This window comes from Kogia breviceps, chromosome 1, assembly GCF_026419965.1.
Source record: "Kogia breviceps isolate mKogBre1 chromosome 1, mKogBre1 haplotype 1, whole genome shotgun sequence".
Lineage (NCBI taxonomy): Eukaryota > Metazoa > Chordata > Mammalia > Artiodactyla > Physeteridae > Kogia > Kogia breviceps.
This window is the reverse complement of record NC_081310.1, coordinates 26,403,321-26,424,756: the sequence shown is the minus strand read 5'-3', so window position 1 is coordinate 26,424,756 and position 21,436 is coordinate 26,403,321.

The following is a 21,436-nucleotide window of genomic DNA, read 5'->3' as shown; positions in this document are numbered from 1 at the left end:
GTGACCAGGTTTAAACCCAGTGAAAAAGGAAATATGGGTGGTGATTCTTGAGTTGGTCCTTCCTTGTAAAACTGAAATTATGTACTTCTTTGAAATGGACAAGTTTGCTTTTCATATGCAAATTACTCAAAGGTAGATGGGACCTACTAATATACTTTAAAAAATATTCCTAGTATACCTAACATAGTGCTTTACATGTAGTATGAACAGCTATCTTTTGATCAGTGGATTGCAGTGAGATTCCTTCATAAAATTTTCAAAACAGGAAGAGACCCAAATTTACTGGCTACCTTGGCAATATCATTAGTATTAAAGCTTACTCTACAGGTGCAAAAGCTATCCCCCAAGTTTATACCAGTGGTTCCCAACTCTGGCTATACACTGAATCACCTGTAGGTGATTTCAGTACCTATGCCTTGGTCGCATCCAACAGTCTTTCATCCAACAGCTGAAAAACTATTAACCCCTACTATATGCTAGGAGAATGACATAATTTCACTTATCCTGTCAACAATGCTATTATTATCACTCCCATTTTATAGCTCAGGAAATTGAAGCTCAAGAGATATTAACTTACTAGTATATAAAGCTAAGAGATGCTAGAACTATGAATCAAAGATTTCTATCAACCACACTGTGTCCTAGAAAAGCTTAGAATTCTGTTTAGAAATGACGTCTCCCAGAGTGAGTCTAAAAATATAATAAGCACTAAAAACATCTATTTTTCCCCCAGTGGTTCAATTCAATTTGTTATTGGCTGTGTTTCAGGCTCCGTGCTACAAAAATACATGATCTATTATCCCTGCCCTCAGGGAACTTACAGTCTAGTGAGAGAAACAGACATGGGATGAAACCCATACAAAGTCAGAGGAGGGCCTAGAGAACAGAGCAGTCAGGCCAGACTTCAGAGTAGAGGTCCTTTAAGGATTCCAGATGGACAAGGCTTGGGAAGGTTTGCAAGCAGAGCAGACGGCACTGATATTCCAGCATAGGCAAGTCCCAAATGGAAGGATTTTACTGGCTTGCAGAATCTTCCTGCGGACCGCAGAGCTCACTGTCTCCTTGGCCTCTGCTATACAAATGAGACAACTGGGCAGCTAACAGAGAAGAGGCCCCTGGCTCAACAGTCCAGGAACAGCCAGTGACCACAGCGGTTAGTGTATAACAGGAAATGTTGGTCCAATTTCAGTGAAATGAGAAACTTTCAACTCTAGTTCATGGTTTTAGGCAGTCATTTCCAAGCAAAGTTCTTAAAAGAAGGGGTTATTTAAATTAATGATTAGTGTGTTGGATGGAGAGAATTGTAAGTGAACATGTGATAATGATCCAAGGGTTGGGTTTCACAGAGCCACTTGTGGCCAGAACAATCTGAAACCACCAATTTTATATATGTCTGATTTGCCATGAGGAGTTAAGGAAGCAGGCAGGATTCAACATCGTTCCCTGATCTTAGTTTCAAGAAACTAATATTTTCACTTATCCTTTGAATTTGTTTTTAAGGGTCGGGGTGCAGATGAAAGCACTAGGCAAGAAATGCTTTCCTGATTGACCACTACTGTGTTTTGAGGCTACAGAGATGAGTAAAACAGAGATTTGTGCACAAGGAATTCGCAGCCTGGGCCGGGAGGGGAGAAGGGCACACGAATAGATGATCTCAGTACAAGGAATTAAATGCTGATGTCAGGTCAGGACAACACGAGAAGCCAGAAGAGGAACCCCTAACCATCCAGTGGGATTCAAGGAAGGCTCCTGGGAGGAACAGATAGCTTGCTCCTGAAGTCTGATGGCGATCCCTTTGATTATCTCTTAGTGACTGTCTGTCTGCTTTTCTTACTGCAAACAACACATTTGACTCATAAGGTTTGACCTGGCTTTTAGTAACTTAGGTATATAGTCTTAGAGAAATTTTATCATCCATCACTGAAGTGCACCTGCACCTGGGGAGGTAAGTTGAGAACAGCTTCAGGGCATAAAACACCAGAACCCAGAGAACAGCAGAGCCCAGAGAATGTACTCACCTAGAAAGAGCTGAGGAGTGATAGGGAAGCATTCTAGAATTTTTCATTTAGACCAGGAATTCCATTTTTTATTCTATATGGTACCTTTTAAAACTTGGGAGAATAATACATGAGCTTGGCGAAAATTTTGGAAAATGAAGGAAAAGTACAAAGAAGAAAAAATCATTTATATTAATACAACACAGAATTAATCTTTTGATATATTTTCTTCTAAACTGTTTCTACGCATATACAGATATATAGGTTCTAGATAACTGAAATGACACTGTATGTATATCTATACATTTATTTCTGATCATTTAATATTACTTCATATGAATTTTCTCATGATTTCATAATTTCATCAAAATTTTTTCCCATGACATGGTTTAATTACTTTAACCATTCCCTTTCTCTTTAGACATCTAGATTTCTTTCCTCGCTTTTGGCCATTGTAAATAACATGATAAAAAATAACATCATACATACAACCTTGCCCTGGTTTGCCCAGGAACTTTAAAGGTTTTGGGCACATATTGCCAAAATGCTTTCCAGAAAATCTATACCTTTGCCAGTATTAAGCATTATTATCCTTGAATTTGTACTAAAGTGATAGGTCAGATTGAGTATGTCATTTAAATTTCCATTTATTACTGTAGTGCTGACCATTTTAAAATGTTTTTCATAGCTATTTTTACTTTTTCTTCCTAAAATTGTCAATGTCTTTTGCCAATCTTTCCATTGAGAAATTACTTTTCTTGTTGATTGTATGAATGCTTTGTAAATGAAGGCTAGTAAACCTTTACATATTAATGAAAATATAGTCTTACTTTTTGTTTGTATTTGGATTGTTTATGTGCAGAAGAGTTTAACTTTTACACAATAAAATCTGTAATTTTTTCTTAATGTTTTTATGTTTAGATTCCTTTCTTAAATGTGGGCAAGATAAATACTATTCATCTAAATCTTCTTTTAGTTTTTTTAATTAAAATTTTTTTTTTTAACTTTCTACATTTACCTCTTAAATCCCTCGGGAATTTTTTTTTTTTTAAATTTGGCTGTGTCGGGTCTTAGTTGTGGCATGCAGATTCTAGTTCCCTGACCAGGGATCGAATCTGGGCCCCCTGCATTGGGAGTGCAGCATCTTAACCACTGGACCACCAGGGAAGTCCCATCCCTCTGGAATTTAGTTTGGTTTATGGTATGTGGTAAGGATCATGCACATATTATTGAGAGAAGATTCAAAACGAAGGCAATGTTCCAAAACAGGAAGGGTCTTTCATACTCTGTAAGTGAAATTCAGTAAGAATCAAACAGCACAAAAGATCGGAATTAACAGGGCCAAAGTTATGTCATACTGATCTGAAAATGCAAATTCATTATTTTTCAAATGCAAATTGTTTACTAGACAAACTCTTTCAAAACCTAGATCATGTGGGAGAAAATAATATAAGGGGGTCCTTTTTTTTTTGCGGTACGCGGGCCTCTCACTTTTGTGGCCTCTCCCTTTGTGGAGCACAGGCTCCGGAGGCGCAGGCTCAGCGGCCATGGCTCACGGGCCCAGCCGCTCTGCGGCATGTGGGATCTTCCCGGACTGGGGCACGAACCCGTGTCCCCTGCATCGGCAGGCGGACTCCCAACCACTGCGCCACCAGGGAAGCCCTAAGATGGTCCTTGATATTTATTTATTCAATGTATATTTATTGAGCACTTAGGTGTACCAGGAACTGTTCTTGACTGGGAAGTGACTGAAATTACAACTGCTATGTTTGAGAACACAGTACCAGTATGTGCTACACTATGGAGTAGAAAAACATTGTCAATTTAATATGTTTCATATGTTTGCAAGATGCAATTCTTCTAAAATAGAACTAATTCAGAAATACCTTATTATAGGGCATAGCAATGGTATGAGGGAATGCAATGACAGAAGTTTCTCGCAAACTCTAAAAATTACTTAAAAGGGAGAGAGGAAGAGTAATATTTTATCAGGGCTTACCCAAGGATGATAATATTTTTTGGTATTATGGTCATTAGAAAGTGATACTATGTAGTGGGTTGGCAAAGTTGTACTATATAGTGGGTTGGCAAAATTGTACTATATAGTGGGTTGGCAGTAGTTTCCCAAACGTAGAAAATATTCTGCAAAACCATCAAATTCCCTTTGGGATTATCCACCCACACTTCTCAGTAGTTTAGGTTCTTTTTTTGGTATCAAATTAGAACACATTATCTTGACCCACTGTGAAACTGCCTTCATTGAATTCTGCCTAAGGCTTATGCCCTTGGCATTTACTGAGGGATAGCCTTATGAGGTTCATTGCTGCATGTGTCACAGAAATAAAGACACTAACAACTCACTCATCCCTCATGTGACAATCCATCCAGAAACTTCCTCCCTCCCTCCCTCCCTTCCTTCCTCCCTTCTTTCATTTCCTTTCTTCTTAACTTCTGAATCCAGTTAATTTATATCAAGTTCTAATGACATTAACTACAGAAAGCCATGCCCCTCCTCCCGTCTTGACTTCCTACTCTACTCTATAATTCCTTAGTTCTAATTTATTTTCACTGTGTTATTTTATTTCCTAAATTTTTTTTTGGAATAGGTCATTTGCTCTGGTTCCATTCTTACCAAATAATATTCTGATAAATGATTACTCCCTAGGTATTTTGATTTTAGGAAGAATAGCAATGGCAGAAAGGTTTTATCTTGCATACCAGAGCAATGGCAATGCTTGTTTGGAGCACTGTGTTAAGAAGGAAAGGATGCTTGCTTAATTAGCAATGTCTGCTGTGAGCATGCTAGGAGAAACTGTTGACACTTCTACCAGGTATTTGACATCTATGTCTTAAACAGAATACATGAATATTCTAATAACAAGCAATCATAAACAAATTAATAAATGTCTTTCTGATTTATAAACCAGTGATTTGTAAGTATCATTAGCCCAAATCCATTCCCCAAAGCATGACCATAGCTAGGTAAAATGAAAAAAAATTTGCGTTCCTAAACTTCATATAGAAATGGCCTCCTTTTCATAAATCTTATTAGCACTGGTTTCACGAACAGGTGAAATGAAATTCTTCCTAGGAGGAGAGATTTAAGGAACCTGGTCCCTAAATCTCTCTCCCATTGGCTTTTCAATATATGAAGGTGTACAATTTAGAGACACATTTCTTTAGCGTCTAAAAGCTAGCTCTTAATGACTCTTGTACTAAAAGAAAAGTAGTCCTATAGAGGCGTAATACTGTAGCTCTTACCAGCTAATTGATTGGTTGACTGACAGTTAAGAAGAAGATGGGAGAGTGGGGTTAGGGGGATATTTTAGGAGGGTATGAGTAGCCAGAAGAAGGAGGGACATCAGTGCTAGATTTTGCTTATTTCACCATCTTGCCTGGCTTAGTCCAACAGCTCACTTGAGATGAGCAACGAGTAAGCTTATAGATGCATCATTATTGGCCCTAAACAATGAGGCATGCAGTAATTCTCTAACAAGGAGTTAAAAGGAATATACAGGCAACCATTAATGATCAAATAATAACTTGTCATGTGCAGATGGAGAATTCTTAAGCTTTTTAGTAGATAATTTGTCATTCAACTTCTCTCAAATCTAACGGACATATTTCTGAGAGAAGCTGCTGTTTTAATTGAATAATAGGAAAAATGGACACTATCACTCATTTATTCATTCATTCACTGCATTCTGTGAATATGTTGATCAATATTCCTTCCGTGCTTACAGGGGTCTGGTACAGTGCAATGCTATTCAGGATGCAAAAGTAATGGAAGACACAGTTCCTGCCTCTGAGAAGGTTACATCTGGGTTGGGAAATGAGTGATTTGTACATGAAACAACTGGGGAAAAATACCCGGCTGGATAAAATCAAGTGTTTAGGGTGCTGGGTTCAGATTGCAAGCACTACAGAAATTCAGAAGCAAGAAAGATCACACGAGGAGAGAAATCAAAGAGAAGTCACTTTGAAAGAGATTGCAAGAAGCCACTCTTCCTGTCTCAGATGTCAGCAGTAAACTCTGTGGCTCTTATCACCCTGGGAAAGACTGAAATCAAGACTGTGTGATATTCCACACCTGCCCTGGACAATTCCAGCACACCCCACTCCGAGAACAGCACACTACCCACCCAAAGAAGGAAATCAACCACCAACTATTAAAAGCTCAAAAATAATTCAAAAAAGAAAACAATTTCTATTTCTTGGTGTGTAAGTTCTTTGTGATGAATTATGAACTTCACTATTCTGCTCTGTGAATTAAGATGTGTATCTACCACACCCACAGATAAAGTCAGGTTCATTTTTGTTCAAATTTAGGAAACTGTTGCTACAATTCTATAATCTAAAATGCAGTACACATTTGAAGGTATAAGCCAGCTGTTTGGTAGAATGTCCCTCGATTTGAGTTTTACCAATTGTTTCCTCGTAATTAGTCATTTTGTGTTTTAGAACTCAACTTAATTTCCACTTTATGCCTCCATCAGGCCCGTCCCTTGGGTAGGGTAACTGAGGCAGTCATTTCAGGTCCAAGCTTAAAGGGTTTATCATTAGGTGCTACACCTTACTCCTGTTGACTAAGCATCATTGGAATTAAAATTTCAAAATCCCTATCTTTAAGGACGTGGGGTGGGGAAGGGGAGGGTGGATGAACTGGGAGATTAGGTTTGACATAAACACACTACCACGTGTAAAATAGATTGCTATTGGGAACCAGCTGTATAGCACAGGGAGCTTGGCTCGGTGCTCTGTGATGACCTAGACGGGTGGGATGGGAGGGGAGGGAGTTCCAAGAGGGAGGAGATATATGTACACACCTAGCTGAGTCACTTTATTGTACAGCAGAAACTAAGGCAACATTGTAAAGCAATTATACTCCAAAAAAAGAGAGTATCTCAGAGAGGCTATGAGAGATGCTAACAGAATGGACCCTTTCAAATATACTATCTTGGTGGTACCCTGACCCCCGCTTCCTTCACCCTTTTAGGGATGGCGTTGGTCCTATCACTACATGGTGGTGAAGACACTCTAAGTCCGTTTGGAAATGTCACCACTTTTCCTCAGTTCATGAGTGAGTTCTGGAGGCTTCTGGAGGAGCTAGGTAGTCAGGGTCTGAGGAGGGGGATCTGCTCTACAAACTGATTTCTCCCCGTAGGCGTCTACTGACCTGTCACCACCATGGTTGGTCCTTGATGCTTGGTCCACGTGGGCCACTTTGAAGATTGTCTCCTTGGTCCTTTCTGGACTGCTGGCTCTTTCTACTACTTTCCTATCTCTCACACACGGACAGCAGAAAACTTGGTGAGTGAAACCTAAACCCCTGACTTCCAGGGCCTTGCTGCCTCCCCAGAGCCCAAAGCAGGCTGAGGCTTTCTCTGTATAAATCACTGACACGTGTATGCAGTGATCACTTCTCTTCCCACCCCACACCGACCCCAACTCCTCAGTCCAGAAAATCCTTTTTTAACCTGGAGCCAAGGAAGTCTTGCACTTACTCACCTTTTTTATGTAGACCAGTGGTTCTCAAAGTGTGGTCTCTGGACCAGCCGCATCAATAACACCTAGGAACTTGTTAGCATGCAAAGCATCTCCCCCACTACCCAGCCCTGCTTAATCAGAAACTCTTAGAGTAGGGTCCACTGATCCTTGTTTTCACAAGCTCTCCAGGTGATTCTGATGCTAGAAAAACTTGAAAACTATTGATCTATGCCTTGAGTTCTTTTTCTTCCCCTAGTGTACTGGTTCTCAAATTTTAATGTACATCAGAATGGATGGCTTGTTAAAACCGATTGTTGGGCCCCACCCGCAAAATTTCTGACTCACTAGGTCTGAAGAGAGGCCTGAGAATTTGCACTTCTAACAAGTTTCCCGGTGATTCTGCAGCTGTTGGTCTGGGGACCACACTTCAGAGAACCATTGTTCCATAAGAGGTTTCAGCTCCATAATTGTCAATTCCCTTCCTTCCATCTCTCCCAATAAGATTCATCTAGTTATTACTGCTAATGTGTTAATCAAATACATTCTCTAGAAATCTACTTACATGTAGTTATTTCCATTCCAGAACCATCTATCACAAATTTGACAAGGGCTTATGCTAACATTTTTGAAAGCCAGGAGCTGATGTTAGGTCAGCAGGGCTTAAGCTCTTTCATCCCAGGTTCCTCTCCAATTCAAGGGCTCCCATAGCTAGTCCATCTGTAGGAGATCCCACAAGATTGAGAAACAGAACAAAAAGCCCATTGTTCACCTTGTAAGATCTGTTTTACAAATAGCAGGTCAGAGCTTCATTGGTTTCTTCCCAGAACCCAGAGGCTGAGAAGAATATGGTTGCTGGTGAATACAGAGGAGACAGAGAAAAGGGAATGGACAGGAAGATCGGCGGGGGGGGGGGGGGGGGGGCACACAAATGAATGAGCAAATGCTTTGAGAGTCATTTACCAATTCTTTCAGGTGAAGCCTTTTTGTCATGATTTGGGGCAGACAGGAGGAGCAATTTAACCCCATGAAATCTTGCAGTTTAATTTTTGGTGCCAATACTCCCAGATTTAAGGAGAGTAAAAAGTGGCCACCAACTCCCTTTCCTGCTTAGTTGTATTTAACTCTATTTCCTTGCCTGCAGCGTCATCAGGGTCCCCAAAGCCCCTTGATTCCATTTATTTTTTACCTGGCCTCCTGAAGAGACACAAAGTCTTTTTTGGCTTAATTACCACAGAAGAGTGATCAATATTTTCAGCCTGCTGGGTACATGCACACTCCTAGCTAGGCAAGGAACCACTTCAGAGAAGGGTTTATCCTAAATGTGGTCTTTTTTTTCATGAAATTCTATTTTGTTAAGTGGCCCACATGGTTCTGAAAGTACCGACCAAAAAACATACTGAATATTAGTTACCATAATTATTTGGATGGTTCAGCATTATTTATTAATAATTCCAAGCACTGTTATTATTAGGACAGTCCTGAGGGTTCCCGGAACATAAATTGGACTATTTCGCTTAAGGCAAAGTTGCAAAGACTTTTCTGCTGAAACAACTGTCCTACTGCCACGATAGTGATAGATGTGGATTTCTTTCTTTTCACTTGTGTTCCAAAAGAATGGGATTACTTGTGTTTTTCAGATGCTTGCTATGGTTTTCTACCTCTATCTTTTTACTCTCCTTGGCATTAAACACAGCTCCTTTTTCCTCATGGCATGCAATATTTATTGAGTTGAATTGCATTAAAATAAACTGTTGAGACTTCCAATTAAAGATTGGCATCAAAGCTTCTCTTTTACTCTGCTTGGTGAAACCAACAATACCAAAACAACAATAGCAAACCACAGAGAAGAATATGAAATAAGGAAGGAGCAAAGCCAGGGAACAACAGTCTGTGAGGAGTAGCTGTCAGTATAGTAATATGTGGACCAAATAATGGGACACAGCAAGGGTGGCCACATACCTTGACAGAATTCGGAAGCACATGCTTTTTTTCAAAGTAGGGCATGCTGAGAGCCAAACCATTATTGACTTTCTTTTTTTTTGGGGGGGGGGTAGGAGTTTATTAATTAATTTATTTATTTTTGCTGTGCTGGGTCTTCGTTTCTGTGCGAGGGCATTCTCTAGTTGTGGCAAGTGGGGGCCACTCTTCATCGCGGTGCGCGGGCCTCTCACTATCGCGGCCTCTCTTGTTGCGGAGCACAGGCTCCAGACGCACAGGCTCAGCAGTTGTGGCTCACGGGCCTAGTCGCTCCGCGGCATGTGGGATCTTCCCAGACCAGGGCTCGAACCCGTGTCCCCTGCATTAGCAGGCAGACTCTCAACCACTGTGCCACCAGGGAAGCCCTATTGACTTTCTTGTATCAGTAGATCTAGAAGGGTGGAGGTAGAGTTGTGGGAGTATCCCAAGCCTGGCTTAACACCAGAGAGAGGCAAGAGATGAGGGGTTGAATGATAATCTGAGTGGACCTGCCATTTCTACAAGAATAAGCTGTCAGTTTGATAGGGTAGATGAGTGAACACGTGTAAGTGACAATGAGTTCAGCTACTGATGATAATAAAGAAAAGAACAAGGAACAATAATTACTAAATCATCATTTTAAAAAAACCACAAAACATTGCATACTGGAAACAAGTGAACTTTCTGCTTACCCCCAAAGTGACTCCAGAACATTAAACTTTGGGAACAGGCAGTGTTGGCACATACATGATAGGAAAGTGTGAGAAAGTCCTAAGCCCAAGCTGTCTCCTGTCTCTCCTCAGTTCATTCCTGCACAAGCTTTTGTAAGCTATTGCTCCAGGAGGAACTGGTCTCATTCCAAGTTGCATAATAACCAAAAAGCAGCCACGAAGAAAAAAGTACATGACAAGCAAAAATCAGGTAAAGGCTATTCACCAGATGAAGATTACGCCACAGAATGTCTCCCCCGGATCACAATTAAATTTTAAAAATGTGGTCCCTAGAAGTAAGAAACTAAAGAGGAGATAAAAGTATTCAAATATAAGGTGAAAGGAGATGAAGAGTGAGTAGTCAAAGCTTTGGAGAGGATGAAAGAGTAAAATAAAACCATTATAGACGTAGAAGCCACAGTGAAGCAGCAAAAGGAATCAATAATAAGGGAAAAGAAGACAGGAGAGAGACAAGTGCAAAAGAACGTAATTCAACAGACTCTGAGACAAGAAGGAACATACAGAAGATAATGGAAAACTATCCTTACTGTACTGGAGGAAAAGAACAGGTTAAGTAGGAAAAGGTGCTAAAGGTATAATAGAAAAAGGCTTTGGAGGATGATGAAGACTTGAATCTCCTGACCTCACCTTCTTCAGGACTTTGTTCAAATCTCACCTTTTCAGTAAGATTTTCCCTGATGGCCATATTTCAAATATCCACCTGGCTTCTGTCTCCCTTCCCTACTTTATTTTTCTCCATGCAATACCTGAAATGAAAATCACACTGAATGGGATTAACAGTAGCTTAGACACCACAGGAAAAAGACATAACTTCCAATAAAAGGCAGAAGGGGGGAAAAAAATCTGAGGACAAATTGAACAAAACATCACTGTAGTGAGGCAATACCAAGCAGTCTAAAATTTGTGTAATTGGAATCCTAGAACGGAGGAGGAGAAAAAAAAATTGAAGTAGTAATGGCTGAAAAATGTCTAAATTTGATCAATCCTCTAAAGTTGCCCATATAAGAAACCCAATGAGCCACAGATTAAATACAAAGAAAGTCACACCCAGGCAGGTCATGACCAAATTGTTGATAAGTAGAAAATTGTAAATGCAGACAGGGGCCCGAGGGACCACAGTATAGAGAGAGGAACAAAGATAAGGAAGACAACAGACTTCTTGTCAGAGCCAGAGGACCATAAAGTGGTATTTTTAAATTATCAAAGGAAAAAAGTGTCAACCTAGAATTCGAGAAACTACAAACCTCTCTTTCAAAACTGAAAGTTAAATACAAGTGTTTTAAAGGTGAGTAAAAACTGAGAATATTTATTTCCCGCAGGCTTATGCTACAAACAATGTTAAAAGAAGTTCTTCAGACAGAAGAATATAATACTAGAAGAAGTTTGGATCTACACAAAAGAATAGAAAGCACTGAAAATGTTAAATATGTGGTTAAACAGAGATACATTTCTCTCACATTTAAAATCTCTTTAAAAGATAATTGACTGTTTAAAGAAAATAAGCGTGTATTGAGAGGTTTATAACATATGCAGAACTAAAATATATGACAAAAATGTGTCTGAGGGGAGAAGTAGGAGCAAACTGTTGTAAGGTTCTTAAAATATGTAGGAAGTGTTAGAAAATTATTTGAAGGTAGAAGATAAGATAAAGCTGTATGTTATAAACTGTAGAGCAACCGCTACAAAAGAAGTATATCAATAAGTCAATGGTGGATAAAATGGAATACTAATTTTTTTTTTTTTTAACGTAGGAAAGGGAGAAAAAAGGAGCAAAGGATAGACGGAACAGGTAGAAAACAAATAGCAAAAGGGTATATTTAAACCCAACCATATTACTAATTGCATTACATGTAAATGACATGAGATTTCTACAAGAAGTCCACATTGCATAGAAAGATACAAAGAGAATAAAAATAGAAAAGAAAAAAAACTGATCTGAAGAATGCTGGAGGGATTATATTAATATCAGACAAAAGAGATTTCTCAACAAGGAATGTAACCAGGAGTAAATAATACTTTAAAATTTGTTTTATGCTTCAGTTAATTTCTAGAGTTTGAAGTGATTGTTTTTGACAATTTTGTTAAGTTTTATCATCGTTTTGGGGGGATAGTATTTTCTGAGCTTCTCACCCAGGCCTTCTGGAAGTTCCACCCCCTACCTGGAGTGCTATAGGAATGATTGTTGAATTTATTAAATGCCTTTTTAGCATCTTTGATATTATCAAATTTTTCCCTTTTTGCTCTAACAAATTACTTTGATAGACTTCCTAATGTACAACAAACTTTGCATTTTTTGAATAAATCCTATTCGTGTTGTTTTATTCTTTAGTTATCCTGCTAGATTCTATTTACTTTTATAAAAAAGAGTTTTTTGCATTTATATACATAAGTGAGATTACAGTCATCTATTTCTTCTTCAAAAAGTTTTGGTGTTAAAGTTGTGCAGGCTTTGTAAAATGTATCAGGAACCTCTGTATTATTTTCTATGGCTTGGAATCATTTAAAAGATATAGGAACTAGCTGTTCTTTAAAGGTTAGATAGATTTCAGCTATGAAACCAGTAGGTAACATTTTCAGTGGAAGATCTTTTTGACCTTTCCAATGTCTTCTGTGGTAATTGGTCTATTCAAAATTTTTCATGTCTTGTTCTTGGGTTAATTTTGGTCATTTTTATTTTACTGAGAAATTATCCATTTCCTCTAGATTTGCAAATTTGTTGCCATAGAGTATCATATAATTCTGTCTCATAATTTTTTAAAAACTCTCTTACATTGTAATTTCTTTTTTCATCCCTAATTTTTCATATTTTTACTTTCTCTTTTATTTTCTTAATCAATTTTGCAATAGGTTGTGTATTTTATTGGTTCTTTTGAAATACCAGCATTTAGCTTCATTAATCATTCTAATAAATTTTGTTTCTTATTTTGTTAGGTTCAATTTTTTTCTCTATAAATTCTCTCATCCTAAATTGCAAAAAAAAAAAAAAGTTTTAATAATCTTTTTAAATTTCCTAGATAGACAGCAAATTTCTTCATCTTTTATTTTTCTTACTTAAAATAAAAGGTATTGTGACTATGTATTATTATTTTTAAACTCTGAATACAACTTTGTGTACCATAAGTTCATGTATGAAGTGTTTTCCTTTTCTATTGCTTTCTATAGAGTTTATCATTTTAGCTTTGAGATCTTCTTGACCTAATGGCTATTTTAAAATATGTTTTTACTTTCCAAGTAGTTAATATTTTCTACTTTGGGTCAACATTTCATTATTTATTCTTAACTTTATGGGGTTATTAATAAACTTAATTTATAGTTTTCTTTTTGGATATGCATATTATTGACTTCTGTAAATATTTAATGGTATAATGAAGACTGTATATTTCTACTAGAGATTTCCAAAATTATTCTAAAGATTTATTAATTTGAATTTGTTGATATACTGTTCAACCTCTCCTTGTCTTTGAGTACCAGATTCTCTGATTTGGAAGAAGTGTGCTGACTTCTCCCTCTCTAATTGCATTAAAATAAAATTATTTATTTAATTTATTTATTTACTTTAATTTTGGCTGCGTTGGGTCTTTGTTGCTGTGCACAGGCTTTTCTCTAGTTGTGGGGAGCGGGGGCTACTCTTCGTTGTGGTGCACAGGCTTCTCATTGGGTGGCCTCTCTTGTTGTAGAGCACGGGCTCTAGGCGTGCGGGCTTCAGTAGTTGTGGCGCGTGGGCTCAGTAGTTGTGGCTTGTGGGCTCCAGAGCAGAGGCTCAGTAGTTGTGGCACACAGGCTTAGCTGCTCCGTGGCATGTGGGATCTTCCTGGACCAGGGCTTGCACCCGCGTCCCCTGCATTGGCAGGCAGACTCTCAACCACTGCGCCACCAGGGAAGCCCTCTAATTACCTTTTAAGTAGGTTCTAGAAGACTTGCTTTATGTATGTAGCTCTTATTTTATTAGGTGTAAGAAAGCTTATGACCATTATAACTTCTTGATAAATATTGTGCTTTTTAACCATCACATTATATTCATCTGTATCCTGTTCAGTACTTTTTTTTTTTTTTTTTTTGCAGTATGCGGGCCTCTCACCATTGTGGCCTATCCCGTTGCGAAGCACAGGCTTTGGACGCACAGGCTCAGCAGCCATGGCTCACGGGCCCAGCCGCTCCGCGGCATGTGGGATCTTCCCAAACCGGGACACGAACCCGTGTCCCCTGCATTGGCAGGCGGACTCTCAACCACTGCGCCACCAGGGAAGCCCCCTGTTCAGTACTTTTAACCTTACTTTCCACCTTGCCTAATTTTAGTATTACCACTCCTTTTGTTTGTTTGCGTATTTGTATGTATTTGTCTTGTAACTCTGCCAAGTCTTTATTTTTAACTTCTTGAAATCGCTTTGTTTGAAATGTTCTTACCATGTGTGGGTTACTCCTAGGGTTTGTAATTATTCCACTGTTACAGTCGGTGTCTCTTTTGTAAATATTTTATTAAAGTATATTATATACATAGAAAAGTGCATAAATCATAAGTACATGTAGTTCACAGAATTTTTACAAAGTGAACACGTCTGTGACTACTACCCAGATCACAATATAGAACAATATCAGCACACCAGATCCCTCCCTGAAGCCCCTCCCAGTCCCTAACCACCCAAAGTTAACCATTGTTCTGACCCCCAAACCATAATTTACTTTTGCCTATTTTGAATTTTAATATTCTTTTTTTTTTGCGGTACGTGGGCCACTCACTGTTGTGGCCTCTCCTGCTGCAGAGCACAGGCTCCGGACACGCAGGCTCAATGGCCATGGCTCACGGGCCCAGCCGCTCCGCGGCATGTGAGATCTTCCCGGACTGGGGCACGAATCCGTGTCTCCTGCATCAGCAGGCGGACTCTCAACCACTGCGCCACCAGGGAAGCCCCTATTTTGAATTTTATATAAATGAGATCATATTGTATATCTCCACTTGTATCTGGTTTCTTTGGTCCAACATTATGTTTTTGTATTTTTCCATGTTTTTGCGTATGGTAGTGGTTTATATTTTTTATTGTTACATAGTATTCCATGATGTGAACATACTAATGTTTCTTTATCTAGCCTATCATTTTTCTTAACATCTTTATTTGAGTATAACTATTTTACAATAGTGTGTTAGTTTCTCCTTTACAACAAAGTGAATCAGTTATACATATACATATGTTCCCATATCTCTTCCCTCTTGTGTCACCCTCCCTCCCACCATCCCTATCCTACCCCTCTAGGTGGTCACAAAGCACAGAGGTGAACTCCCTGTGCTATGCGGCTGCTTCCCACTAGCTAGCTATTTTACGTTTGGTAGTGTATATATGTCCTTGCCACTCTCTTACTTCGTCACAGCTTACCCTTTCCCCTCCCCATATCCTCAAGTCCATGCTCTAGTAGGTCTGTGTTTTATTCCCATCCTACCACTAATCTCTTCATGACATTTTTTTCCTTAGATTCCATATATATGTGTTAGCATACGGTATTTGTTTTTCTCCTTCTGACTTACTTCACTCTGTATGACAGACTCCAGGTCTATCCACCTCATTACAAATAACTCAGTTTCATTTCTTTTTATGGCTGAGTAATATTCCATTGTATATATGTGCCACATCTTCTTTATCCATTCATCTGTTGATAGACACTTAGGTTGCTTCCATGTCCTGGCTATCGTAAATAGAGCTGTAATGAACATTTTGGTACATGACTCTTTTTGAATTATGGTTTTCTCAGGGTATATGCCTAGTAGTGGGATTGCAGGGTCATATGGTAGTTCTATTTGTAGTTTTTAAGGAACCTCCATACTGTTCTCCATAGTGGCTGTATCAATTTACATTCCCACCAGCAGTGCAAGAGGGTTCCCTTTTCTTCACACCCTCTCCAGCATTTATTGTTTCTAGAGTTTTTGATGATGGCCATTCTGACCGGTGTGAGATGATATCTCATTGTAGTTTTGATTTTATCTAGCCTATCATTGATGAACATTTAGTTATTTTAACTTTTGGCAGTTACAAATTATATTGCTATAATAATTTTTGTACCCATGTTTTTGTGTACATATGTATGCTTGATCCACCATTTCTATTCCAAAATATATGCCTCACAAAAATTCATAGGGCTGGGCTTCCCTGGTGGCGCAGTGGTTGAGAATCCGCCTGCCGATGCAGGGGTCACGGGTTCGTGCCCTGGTCCGGGAAGATCCCACATGCCGCGGAGCAGCTGAGCCCGTGAGCCATGGCCGCTGGGCCTGCGCGTCCGGAGCCTGTGCTCCGCAACGGGAGAGGCCACAGCAGTGAGAGGCCCGCATACCACAAAAAAAAAAAAAAAAAAAAAAAAAAATTCATAGGGCTACACACCTATGATATATAGTTTTCTGTGTTTATGTTATACTTCAGTAAAATATTCACTTAATAAAAGGTAAAAGAGAGAGAATGCAAATAAGAATCAAAATTAAAAGGCAGAAATAAGGTCAGTCTCAAGGAAGATTTAAAAAAATAAGAAGAGTATTATAGCATTTGAAAACCTATATGTAATAGACAAATGCCAAGAAATTACAAGATGTCAAAATTGGCACAAGAAGAAATGGATAACTTAGATATACCAGTTAAATATCAATAGTACCTAATACTTAAATATCAATAACTACTAACTAAAAGGGTGTCTAAAAGACAAACCATCCCCTCAGATCTCAAGTACAGATGGTTTTTTACATTAGTATTAGTAACATTTGGAGGAACAGTCAATTTTTATCTTATATAAGTACTTACAGAACATAGGAAATGAATTGAGCAGATCATTCTGTGAGGCCAGTGTAATGACTTCAGAAGCAGATAGAAATAACACAAAAAAATACACATAAGAAAATGATAGGTCTGTTTTACTTATGATCATAAATATCAAACTCTATATAAAAGATTAGTTATCCTTCTTATCCCTGGAATGAAGGGATGGTTTAACGTGAGAAAAGTTTATCAACATAATTCACCACATGAGTAGACTAACATAAAACATTTATAATTGTTTATTAAAATATTATTAATCTCAACTGATGTAGAAAAATCATTTGATAAAACATAAATAAGTCAATACCTGTTTATGGTCAGTCTATCAGAAGACAAGGAACTGTAGGGACTCACTTTAACTGAAAACTCACAACCAAAACTATACTTGTGGAAAAACTGAAGATGCAGTTACTTTAAAACTGGGAAAAAGAAAAAAATGCTATTATTGCTACTATGTAACATAAACTGGAGGGCTGTTCCAATCAGAACTGGGAAAAAAGAGCTGCAAGCCCTGGAAGGGAAAAACAAAAAGCCCTATTACTTGCATCTTGGTGGTGAGAAAGGACTTCCTAAAAATTTTCAGAAACATAAATCATGAAGGAAAGGTGAATTCAATTTTATCGAAGCCAAAAATTGCTACTTAACAAGAAATAACATTAATAAAGTTAACAGATAGATGATACTTTGGGAGAAACTATTTTCATTGTCTAACATCATTCAGGGAATTATATCCAGCGTTAGAAGGAAGCTTTTGCAAAAATCAGCAAGAAAAACACATAACCCTAGTGGGAAAAATAGGCAAAGGCCATGAACAGGTAATGTCCATAAGAGGAGACCTAAAGTGCTACGATACATATAAGATGCTCAAAGTCATTCATGAGCTGTCATAAACTTTCCATTATCTGAGTGATGAAATTCAGAAAGTGGGATAATGCCTAGGTTGGCAGGAACACTGGGTCAGGGATTATGGTGCTGTTATGCATTGCTGGGGGGAACATAGGCTGTAGCATTCTGGAGAGCAATTTGGCAGTATATTTTTGAATAAAATATACAAGATTACCCAGACACTCCAGTCTGAAATATATTGCAAAGCAATTCTCACGTAAGTCCACAATAATGGGATGCTTATTGTTTGTGGTGGTCCAGAGTGGGAGCCAGGCTAACCTGGGTGTCCACTTCCCAGGGGATGGATAGTCAAAAAGTGATGGATGGACCAGAGAGTAATATACGGCAATGAGAAGACAGACTAGAGGCAACATGCAACATGCAGCATAAACGTATCTTCAAAACAGAGCACTGGATTTAAAAAGAAGGAGAATGTGATTTATTACACAGTATCATTTACATAAGTTAGAAATATATGTACACAAAACATCAATACACAATTTATAATAAGACATCAAAATGAAACACATTAGGAAGAGGAAGTGCAAGTGGGGAATTTGTACAAAAGGAAATAAGCCAACCAACTAACAAACAAGTGAGGGATCTCTGTTGACCAAAGATGATAATGCACCATGTATTAAGGAATATGATTGACAAAGCTCTCAGATTTTGAGTTCCCCTTCCCAAACAACAGCAGCAACTATAACAAAAAAAGACAATAACAAGCAATGAGAGGTTGAAAACTGGCAGGGATGCCAGATCAAGTAATTTTGAAGGCTACAGAGAGGAGTTTAGTTCTCATTCTCCGTGCAGTGGGAAGAAATCATGGGAAGGTTTTAAGGAGTGAGTGGTACCTCTTCATAGAGACCATTATGGCCACTGCAGGAGGACCAAATGAGAGGATGCAGGGCAGCCAGGCAGGAGACTCTCATCTCAGGTAGGAAGTTGAAGATGGCTCAGATGAGGCTTGTAGCAATGGAGATGAGAGAAGTAGGCAGATTCAGGTTACATTTTGGAGAGAAACCTAACAGGAGCTGCTGAGAAATTGAATGTTGGTGTTGAGGGAAGGAGAGAAATGAAAGATGACACGTAAGCTTTTGTCTTTGGCAACCGGGTGGTACCATAAACTGAGGCTGGGAAGATAGGGATAAAAAGGGGAAAAACCAAAACTTCATTTTTTCTTTTTTTTTTGGTCCACGTGTTTTTTTCTTTAATTGAAATATAGCTGATTTACAATACTGTGTTGGTTTCAGGTGTACATCTAAATGATAATAAGGTTTCTCTTGCAGATTATATTTCATTATAGGTTATTACAAAATATTGGGTGTAATTCTCTGTGCTACTAAATAAATCCTTGTGTTCATCTATTTTATGTATAGTAGTTTGTGTCTGTTAATCCTATACTCCTAATTTGTCCCTCTCCCCGCCCCTTTGGTAATCACAAGTTTTTCTCCTATGTCTGTGAGTCTGTTTCTGTCTTGTATATACATTCATTTGTATTATTTTTTAGATTCCATATGTAAGTGATATTATATAGTATTTGTCTGATTTATTTCACTAAGCATAATATTCTCTAGGTCCATCCATGTTGCTTCAAATGGCAATATTTCATTTCTTTTTATGGCTGAGTAATAGTCCATTATATGTGTGTACCATTTTATGGTACATATATGTGTGTACCATTATATGGTACACATTATATGTGTGTATCTTCCTTGTCTTTTCGTCTGTTGATGGACACTTGGGTTGCTTCTATATCTTGACAATTGTAAATAGTGCTGCTGTGAACATTGGGGAATATGTATCTTTTCAAATTAATGTTTTCATTTTTTCTGGGTTTGTACCCAGGAGTGGAATTGCTGGATCATATGGTAGTTCTATTTTTAGTTTTTTGAGGAACCTCCATAATGGTTTCCACAGTGGCTGCACCAATTTACGTTCCCACCAGCAGTATACAAGGGTTCCCTTTTTCTCCACATCCTTGCCAACACAAAATTTCTGAGTTGGATCACTTAGCATGTTCAGTTTGAGATGTCTATTAGACATTCAAGTGGTGAGATCAATACAGCAGTTTGATACATGGTCTGAATTCAAGGAAGATACACACTTGGGGATTGAATCAGTCTATGGAGAGTTAAATATCTGGCTCTAACTCCCAATATTTATGTCACCTTGGCCAAGATACACAATTTCTAGGTCTTAATTTGTTTATCTGTAACATTGCAATAGAATCTGTTTCCCAGGGCTGTTATGAATATTAAATCAGATAATACATCTAAAGAACTTGGCACAGAACCTGGCACATAATAAGTGCTTAATAAAGGCCCCTGTGACTGGAGAACAGGGAAGGGAAAGACAACGTCAGGTGAAAGAGGTTGGCAGTGGGAAGATCATGTCAGAATTTTTCAGCTGTGGTAAGCAGTTTTCAGTTAGTGGCTCTTAGGCGCTTTTATGCCAGGAGGGACATGACCTGGCATTACTAATAGTAGTGGCAGATCATTTAAGCATTAGCATTCAATATTGTTTTTTCAGACTGTAGATAAAGAGTCTGGGTTGTTGTATACACACACACACACACACACACACACACACACAACCAAACAAATGAATTTAAAACTTTGATTTCAGGAGAATACACTCAGAAATTATAACAAGTGAAAGCATTTTTAGCTGAATGGCATTAGGACACTCCTGACAATTCTTGCATCTGCAGTATGCACAAGGGCTTCTCTGCCAGTTTGGGCACAGGTCTATTCTTTACACTGAGTGGTCTTGAGTGGCAAGCGATTGGTGCCTAGGAACAGCTGGCATTTTACAGCTAAGCCTGTAGAGTGAAGCCTCAGTACTTTGTATTTATCATGCTGCATTAGCACAGAGGCTGAAGTCACAACATTGCCCAATATTTCAGAAAATAATCTTCATTCTGCTGCATCCAATGGCTTCTCTGTATCCAGCAGATGATGCAGTGTTTCAGAAAAGGTTACCTTTCATAGAACAATTATATAAGTATCTAGTTACTGCACAAAAACTTGAAGTTGTTTAATCTGGGGGTTAGGAGTGCTACAGATCACCTATACCTTACCGTAAACCCAATGAAGAACCATCAGTAGCCCAAAGGCAGTAGCTGAGCAGGGCATCCTCGTGGTTCTAATTTCACATTTCTCTTTATTTATAGACTTGTTGTAACAAGTGATGATGGACCTCCATAATTCAGCTGTTCATCCTTTATGGAGCCCACGAGTGGGACAATTATAGTAGCACATCTGGAATGCTAGAGAGAGAGGTTTCCATGAAACACTGAAAAACCCCAGCAGCAACAAAAAGGGAATAATGCCTTTCGATCAGTTTTCCAGTTAACTGCTGCACAACCTAAAACTTAATGTTTAAAACAATAGCTTCTAAATTATATCTCATGATTCTGTTGGTCAGGAATTCAGGCAGGGCTCAGCTGGGCAATTCTACTGCCCCATATGATGTAGTGTGGGGTCATTCAGCAGTTTTCATGCAGGGGTTGTCTGGTCTGGAGGGTCTAAGACATTTTCACTCACATACTTTGTGTCTTTGGGAGAATGGCAGGAAGCTGGGCTCG